Source organism: Camellia sinensis, chromosome 11 (genome assembly GCF_055761805.1).
Source record: "Camellia sinensis isolate YWXY chromosome 11, ASM5576180v1, whole genome shotgun sequence".
NCBI lineage: Eukaryota > Viridiplantae > Streptophyta > Magnoliopsida > Ericales > Theaceae > Camellia > Camellia sinensis.
Genome location: NC_138971.1, coordinates 164,340,865 through 164,352,990, shown reverse-complemented (window position 1 = coordinate 164,352,990; position 12,126 = coordinate 164,340,865). Strand labels below are relative to the sequence as shown.

At 31.9% G+C, this 12,126-nt stretch overlaps 1 pseudogene across 1 annotated transcript; it reads right to left on the bottom strand.

The window, feature by feature from the left end:
* Positions 1 to 7,390: 7,390 nt before the first annotated feature.
* On the bottom strand, positions 7,391 to 9,817 carry LOC145802839 (uncharacterized; annotated as a pseudogene). Its single transcript, XR_014344639.1, has one exon. The product of XR_014344639.1 is annotated as an uncharacterized LOC145802839 (transcript).
* Between the last annotated feature and the right edge of the window lie 2,309 nt (positions 9,818 to 12,126).

Genomic DNA, 12,126 nt, shown 5'->3' with positions numbered 1-12,126 from the left:
TTTAAATTATATAATAAATATATTATTTATATATTAAATAATATATAAATATATATAAAAATAATAATATAAATAATATTTTTTATTTAAATATTTATATTTAAATAACATAAATAATATTAAAAAAAATTTATCGAACCGAGCCGAGCCGAGTTCAAGTTTTATTAAAATTAACGAGCCGAGCCGAACTCGAGCCCAGTTCCTTATCGAGCCGAGCTCGAGCTCAATAAACGAGCTCGATAAGTAAACGAGCCGAGCTCGAGCTCAGCAAAGCTCGGCTCGGCTCGATTCGTTTGCAGCCTTAACAAAAAGTAAAAGGTGTGGACATATAGCATACCCTTTTTATCGTTCAAACAATGCATGATTAAGGGTATCCTTTTCTCACAAAGTAAGTGATTAAATAGAAGCTAAACAGTGTTTGATAATCATTATTATTGTCTTAAATGTTTGAAGACATAGACTATCACTTCAATCCCAATTCAAAAAAAACAAGAAATTAACAAATATTAAGAAATAAGCTATTCATACATAATTTGTCACTAGAACAACATAACAATAATATTCATGTAATTAAATGTCATTTTTAACAGACATTCTATTTTAAAATAATAAGTTCCAATACAACCACATTATCCTATATATAAATTTTGCATTTTTTTTGGGCATATGACTACTCATATTATCTAATCTATAATTCTATTAAAAAATGTTTGATACCCTTAAAAATCTCTCATAATTTGACTTACAATGATGTGTTATGATATGTGTTAATTTTTAATTTATGTTATACTCAAATTATCTTATAATTGCTTCACTTTTTATTTTAAATTTCAAATTTTTATTTCTTCATTTTTTTTTTTAATCTTCATCTATAATTTTTTGTGTCAATCAATAAAAGATCAATTGATTAGTTTTCATAACACAATTATCAATATGCACACCTTCTAGTAATATTATAATGAACATCATTGCATGTCTTTCTTCTTTTTGTTTTTTGCTTTAGACAACTCCCTAAGAATAATGGTTTAATGTCTGTACTTCACACTTCAAAAGTGCAAAATATGAAAACATAGTTGGCAATGACAACAAAAGCAAGGGGTGAAAAAAAAAAAAAAATAGTTGTGGGAGGGTTGTAATCAAATTGATTGAAGTAAGTTGTTGGAACTAATGGAAGCATAAGCAACAACTTGTAGGGCTTTAATGGAGGCATAAACTTTAATTAAATTGACCTTATTAGTAATTATGCATTGAATTGTTGCTCCTATAAAGACAATTAGTCACTCTTGTAAACCTAATGTACTAAAGTTACTACACATGAAGTGTTATCTTATTAACCGTGATATCTGAGTTTGAATTTTATCAGTATAATTTCATATAAGTTATTTCCTTCTACAAATTTTTTTTTTAAAAAAAAAAAAAAAAAATTAGAGCATCTAAAGTTAAATTTTTAAAATTCAATGAAATCGCCCTTCAAATAAGCCTTACATCTTGCTTGTGAATCTTGACAATTTGTTTGGTATAAGAATAGGGCATAAATAATATCGCGAGTTTATCATGAAGGATACGTTGCCATTGTTTAATCAATGTTGGAGCATATCCAATAGTTGATGTCAAAATAATAATATCAAAGCTAAAATTTGATATATTACAGTATTAAAATATTATAATTTGACAATCATAAGCATTTTTAAGAGGTTATTTAAACGAGAATTGTTAGCTATTATAACTAGTACCATCATATTGCAGTCACTTTAAGGGGCTAGCTATTACAATAGCTATTTGAACAAAATTCTTCAAGATTTACTACATTTGAAGAGTTTTGAAAGACTCTTTAAATAGCTTGTGTGTACAAATAACTAAAATAAAGAGTAATATTGGAATACATAGATAAAAAATGAATTAGAAAAAATAAAGAATGGAAAATGTTTGGGACTCCCTTTGGAGGTGACCCCTACACTCCCAAAGTGATCTTGACCCTCCATGTATGTGTGGGTTCACATCATGAGTAGTTCAGACTTGTGGGGTCTTGTGGGGGTGGGGTCTCAACCATTGCCCATAAAGAATATAGCATTTTTGTATTTTAGCTAGGAAAAAATAAAAAGTATGACTAGAGTTGCTCTAATAGTATAAATGCTATTTGTTTTATTTTCTTGCACAATGTCAAATAAAAATGTAATTTGTGAACCCATTAGGAAAGAAATATAAAGAAAAAGTTATGCGGAATTGAGTTAATTACCAAACTTTGTACCAAAATTGCCACCAAAATTTGACAATATTTTTGGGAAACTTGCCAAATTTTAACTTTGACAAGAGTTCTAACATGCCATTATGACGGGTTTGATAATTTTTTATAATAGTTATTATGGTTTTTTTAGAATCTAAGAAATGCTTATGCATGCGATAATTGCTAGAAAAGTTCCCCTCCCCCCCTCTCTTGGAGAAAGTTTTGTATGTCTTTTCAAAATTTTAATCTTTGGTAAAAAATTATCATATTATTTTTATAGTTTTGTGGAGTTTTTGTAAATATATTTAAAGGAACACAGTGAAATTTCTTCAAATATAGAGTATTGACATTTCTAAAAAAATTAACCAAACCAAATATTTTTGTCTTTTTCAACCAAAATTTAAGACGAATATTGATTTTGTGATTCCTATTTTGACACCCATCACTAAAAATGCTATGGGATGTTATTCCATATACGAAAATAGAAAGACCTTTTTGTAGAGAGGGGGAAGGAAGAAAAGGAAGAAGAGAGGGGGGGGGGGGGTCGGGCCATTCGAGCCCTTCTTCTCTCAAGCTACGAGGCTTTACTTAATATAATTTTATGCATAGATATTACATGAAACAAACACGCTATTGTGCACCAAGACAATCAAACAACACAGAAACAGAACAAATCTTTCTACATAAGGTTCAAGATAACCAAGTCAATATACAAGCAAAGTAGGAAGAATTTTGAGTAATTGAATCTAAACCGTTCTTTTTGAATGAATGCATTCGCGTAATTGATATGAATTATAAATTAGGAAGAAGAAAACTAGGGTACAAGCCTTTGGCTGTGGGTTTCTTGGCAAAGATGTTCATGATTTATAGAAAAAAAACATTGACATGGTCAATATAATTTGCTCTTCAATTAATCAAGGATCGGAGAGAGAAAGAACGAACCTGAATCTAGAGCGAGAGAGACCCAATCGGCGACGAAGATAGAGACAGAGAAGGAGACGGAAACGAAGATGGAGCACTGTCTAAATAGTGATTTGTTTTGTTCATTGTGTGTGAAGAGAGGAGGCCTAACTACCTCTCACTGTGCCTAAATAGGGTGGGTATATATAATACATCTCTCATTACCTTGCTACTGGCTTAAATTACTTGCTCAAACTTAACCCTATAATGTGATGATGATTAAGTGGGTATTTGGGATTGATTTTGTAATATTTTTTTTGTTAATTTTATTTCATTTTTAGTGATTTTTAATTTAAAAAAATAAATAATGTTTGAATTGTTAAATCATATCTTGGAGAATATGAATTGAATATTTAGGCAGGTTAACTACTATTTTTGCCATAAAAAAAATACATTTTTTTATTTTCTTCATTTTATTGTTTACAAATTTTTTTTTTTTTTTGGAAAAAAAAAATTTATTTTTAACATGTTATTTTGAGCCAAAATTCCCCCCCTTTTTTTTTTTTGAAAATAGTAAATAGAAAATGAAAAGAATACCAAAAACGCTGACTTTCAATATTTTGAGGATGCTCCTATTTTACAAAAGTGGATTATTATATTTAGTGGGTTACTATTTGGTGATAAATGTTATTTGATTTGGTGTTAAATTTAATTTTTCTAGTTAAAGTTTTCATGACATGCAAATGTATGTCGTATAAAATTATAATGCATTACGGTATGAAATGCATATCGTTTTAAGTATAATTATTGCACAACGATTCTTGCAAGCCATAAAAGTATATTTTTTTTACGGCATATTTTTACATGTCGTAAATATATGAATCAACGACTTACATGACATGTATGCCGTTATTGATAAAGTATTAATGGCTTACAAAAAAAATATCGTAGAATACACTAACTACGACAAACATTGGATGTATGTCGTAAACATAAAACTGTAAATAATTAATTTTGATCTACTAGAAATTTATAAATATTTAAGAACATCTAGACTTTTTTTTTTATTATTTATAATTAAAATATAATTTCTCTAGACAATGAGATGGTTTGGGACAAAAACAGGTATGGATCTAGAATGAGAAGAAGTGTGGCGTAAGTTTTTAAATAATTTTTTTTTTGTAACTTTTTAAATTCAAATAATTTAGATATACCTAGAAGGAAAATATTTTTTAATTTTCTAAAAAAATCAACAATTTCAAAAAAATACAAAATTTAATATTTTATGACATAAAATGTATGTTGTCTTAAGTGTAAATATTTTATAACATATTTTTGTATGCCGTGAAAATACACGTTTTTTACGGCATACTTTTGCATGTCATAAAAAAATCGGATTGAATTTTTTTTTTTTTTTTTTTTTTGTAGAAGTTTTCACGACATTCATTAGCATGTCGTGTAAAGTTATAATATTTTACAACATGAAATGTATGTCGTCTTAAGTGTAAATATTTTACGACATATTTTTGTAAGTCGTAAAAATATATATTTTTTAGGGCATACTTATACATGCCAGAAATATATGAATTAACGACTTACATAGTATGTATACCGTTATTGACAAAACATTAATAATTTACAAAAAAAAAATCGTAAAATATATTAATTACGACATACAATTAATACATACTGTAAATATAATGTCATAAATAATTAATTTTGTTGTAGTGACAACTTGGACATGGTCAATATAATTTGCTCTTCAATTAATCAATAACTTTTCTCAGCAAAGTGGTGAGCTAGTGTCACATCATTGTCATTGAGTCTTTAGAGTGAGCAGTTATTAGATGTTTTGTTGTGCGCACAATTATAATGTACAAGTGTTTGTGTATTGATGTTTCACCAGCGTGTCAAACTCCACATCTTGATCATACTTGGGAGCAGATTCATCATAAGTCAACTCTAATAACTACTATTGTCTAAAAATATCAACCTGTGTCCTAAAAATCATTTTTATCAGCATATCCCATTTCCATGAGAAAATCATTTTTGTTTGGATAATTACACTAATTTCTCTTAAAATTTGAAAAAATACAGTAAATCTTACAAATTTGATATAATTAGATTGGACTCTTGTAAAGTTTTAACTCATATAACACTTGATCCTCTTTTCATTTGAAATTTGTTAGTTGTCTTAGAAAGCCAAACAAAATACAATATCAACAGTTGTATGAATGAAAAATAATAATACATTTCTTTTATATTGAAATGTATATTTTACCTTACGTTTCCTTATGTTTTCATGCCATCTGTATTAATTTTAGTCTATTCAATCTTACTAAAAGAAAGATTAATACAATTATGTCAAAATTATGAGACTCGTTGTAATGTCTTCAAACTTTAAAGGAGGTCAATATAATTTATCTTTTTTTATAATTGAAATATTATTAACGAGAACCCTATGAATAATTTTTATGAAAACGAGTGCGGTAAAAAATGTTAAACATTTAAAATTTTAATTATCTAATTCCCTTCATGTTAAGTTTTATTTTAATTAATTAACTATTATTAATTATTTGAAGGTACATGAACCACATGACACTTCTGTCAATTGAAAAAAAATAATAATAATTTGGGAAGGGAATAAAATAGTCCAAACGTCAAAATACAATTATAAATTGTCAATCACTCTCTTTATTTATATATATATATATATATATATATTTTTTTTTTATAAAAAGTCAAAAAATTAACTACAATAGCCAATTCTCAAACAAGTCCTAAGTATAAAGTCTATGGAAAAATTATTGATTAGTCCTGAGACACCATGTGGCCTTGTTCTGGGCTAATCATAAACTTCTATATCTCTTCAAATTTTTTAATCACTCAATACAAAATCGTGAACACCATTCTCTCTATCCATACCTGAGACATTACCTAGCTATACTCCAAAATCAATGACTAACTTCTCCAGATTATGGGCACGTTTGATTTAACAAGTGAATCTTTCAAATAGTGGTATTAGATTTGAATGTGATGTTGGTGTGGGCACAGTTTTGTTCATAGTGGAGAGATAGGAGCTACAATGCTTTGGCTTCACTTTTCTTTTAAGCATATCAATGATATATGCCTCTTTTCAAATTTCATCTATATAAGTTGCTAGTTGAAGAGAAACTTGTGGGGATTCAAAGTTAACAAAAATGAATTCAAAAAGGAACAAAAAAAGTCCTCATAATTATAATTACTTCTTTACATAATCCAATTATAATGCAAAAAATATCTAAAACAGGGTCACGATTATAATGCCCAAAATATCTACTCTTCTAAGTAAATAAATAATGAAAGCAAATTTTAACTGAGTATAATTTCATTGAATCATTAAATAGTCATTCATCAACTTAGCCCAACCAAATATATACCGGAGCCTGCAATAAATTCAATGGTAGCATAGTTATGTATACTACTAATTAATTTGAAATTTACTACAAGAGCAAAAAGCTTTGGACAAATGAAAACAATCTGCAGCCAAATGGCATTTTTGGCATCAAATGGCTCATATAATTCTGAAAAATATTCAATGGGCAAAAGCCACTTAGCTTACTGGTGTACTGTCGTAGGCAAAGAAGATATTTAAAATAAAAACGAAAGTGGTGTTTACAGCTGGAACTTTCGTGCACCAGCTCTGAAAACTTTCAGCAAATAAACCGCGTCGGATTCGCGTACTGGAAACGATCTGGAACGACAACAGTGCAGGTGCAGCAACTTCAAGCCCGACGTCGACCTTGATGCATGAAAGTTGTAGAGATTTTTCTTGGTGTTCCATAGCATCTTGGATCATCTCAATCGGATCTCGGATGAGAGATTTATTCCCAGATTACGAAGCGATGTCAAAACTGTCCAAAATCGCCCAATTGGCTTTGTTTTGCATTTAACGCCTCCATTTGCTTCCTAAATCAAAATATGAGAATAATGAGTACATTTAGGCACCAAATAAGTATAAAAGACTAAACATTAATGCTATGTTTGGTTGGGGGATTTGAAGAGGGATTTGGAAAGGGAAATGAAAAAGGTAGGTGAAATGAGAATAAAATATGCCTAAATTTCACATAGTTTCACACACCTTTTCCGATTCCCTTTTCAAATCCATCCTTAAATCCTCCAACTAAACACAGCATAAGGGAGAAAAATATGACATTTTGCATTCTCTTCAAATTCCCCACACTTATCTTTTGCTCGTCCTCGGGCAAAACTCAATTCACTTTCCCAAGAACACACACCCAGGTTGAAATGCCATCAACAAAGAACCACCAAGCTCTTCAAAACGCATAACATATCATGAACAAACATTCTTAAACAACTTACAATTACTTAGTAAGCATTTTCACTCGAAGATAGAGTAAACTAAATACGTAGACCCTCACGGAAATAAATACTCAACTCTCATGTGCTTGAAGGGTATGTGTTTCGCTCAAACTCATTCCAAAGGGAATGATCTACCATAGGCTTGCATATCTTCTCATTCTCCACCACTGGGATCACATGCATAACACGAATCAAAAGGACTTTTCAAGGGTTGTAACAGGGTTTACAATCAAGGCAGGAAATATTTGGGAGTGTTGCTCAAAAGGCCATCGAAACTAGTGGAGCAAAAACGAATTAACTCAAGCTCGAATGTATAAGACATGTAAAACCAATCACTCCATTCAGCAGCTTCTTCAATTTGGCTTTAAAGCATTTAAAGTATGTAAAACTCCCATATTGAAAAAGAGATCGTTCAAAAAGAACACTTTTCGTTTGCAGCAGGGGACGATCCTTCGCAGCAGCTCCCACCTTGTATATTTCATGTATAAACAGACCCCTTTATTGGAATTTTAGGAGGGATTTTGAACATGGACAGTTTGTAATATCAGAAACAATTTCCTCCATCACTTCCTTTTTTTTTTTTTTTTTTTTCCTTCTTTTGACAAACACACGAGTTAAGAATGAGAACATGTTCCATTTCTCCAGTCATAGCCATACCACAAATTCAGACACCCCCTACACTTATAACTTGCACACCCGCATATATCATAATGATGAACAATGCTCCACTAGCTTTATGGCTTGGGTAGAGACGTTGTTGTTGTTTTTTTTTTTTTTTTTTTCGGGTTTAAAGCTTGTAACGTGGGTTCACAATAAACAAAAAATAAAATAAAATAAAATAAGGCTCGAAGGGGTTCAACAAAGGGAAAAATTAATTACAAGGTAGGCTATTTGGCTTATGTAGCTTATAACAAAGAGAGCCTTAATCATGTTTATGCATGCATGTGTCAATATGACCTCGAAGAGAATCAAGGCTAGTTCTAGAGAAACAAATCCATGGAAAAATATCCCTCATGAAAGAACATAGTGAGACTGATATGGTTGCGTCACTTTAAAGGCTCAAAATCTCACTGGCTTTTGTCTACCAAATTTAGTCACTACCATTCTCAAGGAAAATAACTAGACTAATTAATTCTAAGCTGGAAGATTACTTATTCAATCATGTTATGAATTGTTGAAGCTTAATTGAATATTGTTCATGACATACATAACCAAAAAAAAAAAAAAATGTTGAAAACCATAAAAACAAAAAGCAAAACTCTTTTTTTTTTTAAAAAAAAAAAAAACAAAATTAAAACAACCTAAATCCCCTCCCCCACACTTCAAACTTACATTGTCCCCAGTGTGAGGTGATATGCAAAGAAAAGGCAAAAATAACCAAAATATAAATGCGAGAATAAGAAAACAAACTCCCCTTGGGTTCCTCCCAAGCAGTGTCTTTCTGCTTTTATTAGTATAAATTGGATCCTCAAGGTCCAATTGTTCCACATTCTGCACTTGGAAGCCTTCATAGAAAGTCTTAAGTCTATGGCCATTCACCTTGAACACTTTGGAAGATGCTAAACTTTGAATTTCAACTGCACCATGAGGAAAAACATTAGTAACTACAAAAAGTCCAATCCAACGAGAACGTAACTTACCTGGAAACAAACGAAGCTGTGAATGGTATAGAAGAACTTTTTGACATACATTAAACTCCTTCCTAGAGATCATCCTATCGTGAAAAGCCTTTGTCTTTTCCTTGTAAATCATTGCATTCTCATAGGTATCATTTCGAATTTCCTCTAACTCTTGTAGTTGCAACCTCCTGTGTTCTCCACTTTCATCCATTTTCATGTTGAAACTCTTAATAGCCCAATAAGCCATGTGTTCTAACTCAACTGGGAGGTGACATGGTTTCCCAAACACCAACCGATAAGGTGACACACCAATAGGCGTTTTATATGCACTCTTATACGCCCACAAAGCATTATCCAGGCGCAAACTCCAATCTTTTCTTGTTGGATTGACGGTCTTTTCAATGATGGACTTGATCTCTCAATTTGACACTTCCGCTTGTCCACTAGTTTGCGGATGATAGGCAGTTGACACCTTGTGGGTCACATGATACTTTCTCAGCAAAGTCTCCATAGTTCGATTGCAAAAGTGAGTGCCTCGATCACTTATTAGAGCTCGTGGAATTCCAAACCTAGAGAATATGTTAGACTTGATAAACTCTGTAACAACTTTTGAGTCATCAGTCCTGGTAGCTTTAGTTTCCACCCATTTCGAGACATAATCAACAGCAAGCAAAATATAAACATAACCGAAAGAGACAAGAAACGGTCCCATGAAATCAACGCCCCAAACATCAAAAATTTCACAAAATAGTATGGGGATTTATGGCATCTCATTCCTTTGGGATATATTACCTGTCTTTTGACAAGGATCCCACGACTTACAAAAAGAATATGAATCTCGGAATAAAGACGGCCAATAGAAACCGCATTCTAGCACTTTTCTTGCCGTCCTCTTAGCTCCAAAGTGACCTCCACAAGCATAAGAATGACAAAAGGTGAGAATAGAAATAATTTCATTTTCAGGAACGCACCTTCTTATCACTTGATCTACACAATGCTTCCATAAGTATGGGTCATCCCACATGTAGTATTTAGCATCACTCTTGATCTTATCTCTTTGAGCCTTAGACAAACCAGGAGGGAACATATTCGTAACCAAATAATTTACCATATTCGCATACCAAGGTAGTGTCACATTCGCGAAGAACAATTGCTCGTCAGGGAGCGTTTCTTGCAAACGAAGTTCATCCTCCACATGAACTAAATGACTCAAATGATCTGCAACGCGATTTTCTGTCCCTCTTTTGTCTTTGATCTCCAGATCAAATTCACTCAAGAGAAGTACACATCTTATTAATCTTGGTTTTGCCTCTTTCTTCATCATCAAATAACGAAGAGCTGCATGATCAGAATAAACAATGATTTTAGTACCAAGCAAATAAGATCTAAACTTTTCTAAAGCGAAAACAACAGCTAAAAGTTCTTTTTTCTCTGGGCATCATTCAAAGTCTTTGAAGCATAATAAATAGCATGAGAAGCTTTTCTAATTCATTGACCGAAAACAGCGCCTACTGCATAATCACTTGCGTCGCACATTATCTCGAAAGGAACGTTCCAGTCAGGAGGCTGGATAACAGGGGTAGAAGTCAACAGTTCTTTCAGCTTATCAAACGCCTTTTTACACGCCTCATTGAGCTCAAAAGTTGTATCCTTTTGTAACAACTTGCATAGTGGTAATGCTGTAACGCCCTCAAAATAACTACATTAAACCTATCAAATAAATATGCATTGATATATAAAAGTCTCATAACCTTACATTCATCAGAGTTTCATTACAAAAGTATTACATGTTAACAACAAAAGCAAAATGTCCTACGGGCTTACAGCTTTCCAAGTTAACACTTGGTTACAACAAAAGAGTACTAACTCATTTACATATTTAGCCCTTGGCTTGAATTTACATGTAATACATCAAAAATAAAACGACAAAAGTATGTCCGCCTCTAGCCTCCCAAGCTATGTCCTTGGAGGTGGCATGCTACCTGTACCTGAAAATGATATTCCCATATAGGGTGAGCCACAGCCCAGTAGAAATACACTAAACCAACCATGAACAATGACTAAAAGATTAGCAATTGATAGATGGCCAACACTGATACATTTACATAAATCACATATTTATGTCATACGACTTATGAGTCCAAGTTACTTTTCATTTTCCCTTTTTCAACAGATAAGCATATTAGCTCTATCATCATCTCAACAGATATGTATAAAAACTATATCCCACATTCACAGATAAGCATATAAGCTATATCCACATTCTCAACAGTTATGTATAACAACAATATCCCACATTCACAGATAAGCATATAAGCTATATCCACACTTCACAAAGATAAGCATAAGAGCTCTATCTTCACTTCTCTAGACAAGCATATGAGCTGTATCTACGGAGTTCATCCCCTATCTTCTCCCAATACTATTCGGTTTAGAGGTACATCCCCTATCTTCCCCTAAACCGCGGAGTACATCCCCCATCTCCTCCTCTACACATAACGTATACAAACACATTGGTTCTATATATAATCACTCAATACATATAGTTAATGTATTCTATCAACCGTCGAATTCCATGACACATTCCATTGATTAGTTTTCATTTGCCTAATCATCATGCATTGTCTACAACAATCACGACTATCCTCCACCGATAGCCCAAAGCAGTTATCTCTAAACAGAAAATAAATGCACAATGGATATTCAATCGACATTTCAATTCGGTGAGTGATAAATAATTCAACTACACCCTTTTTCCCCATACATTCCTAATCTCAACAATTCCATTTCATTTCCTCATTTCTCACAATTAATTATCTCAATTAATCAAACAATGTAATTAGCTCATTTTCCATAATTACCATTACAACCCTTGGGTCCCATTTTCATCAATGATTCAACATTTATTCCATTCCTCTATACCAAACATACATCTAGGTTTATTATAAATAAAACCCCAACCTTTGTAAAATAACACAAAAGCCCCAATCTTTCACAAAATCACCAAACCAACCCCAACCT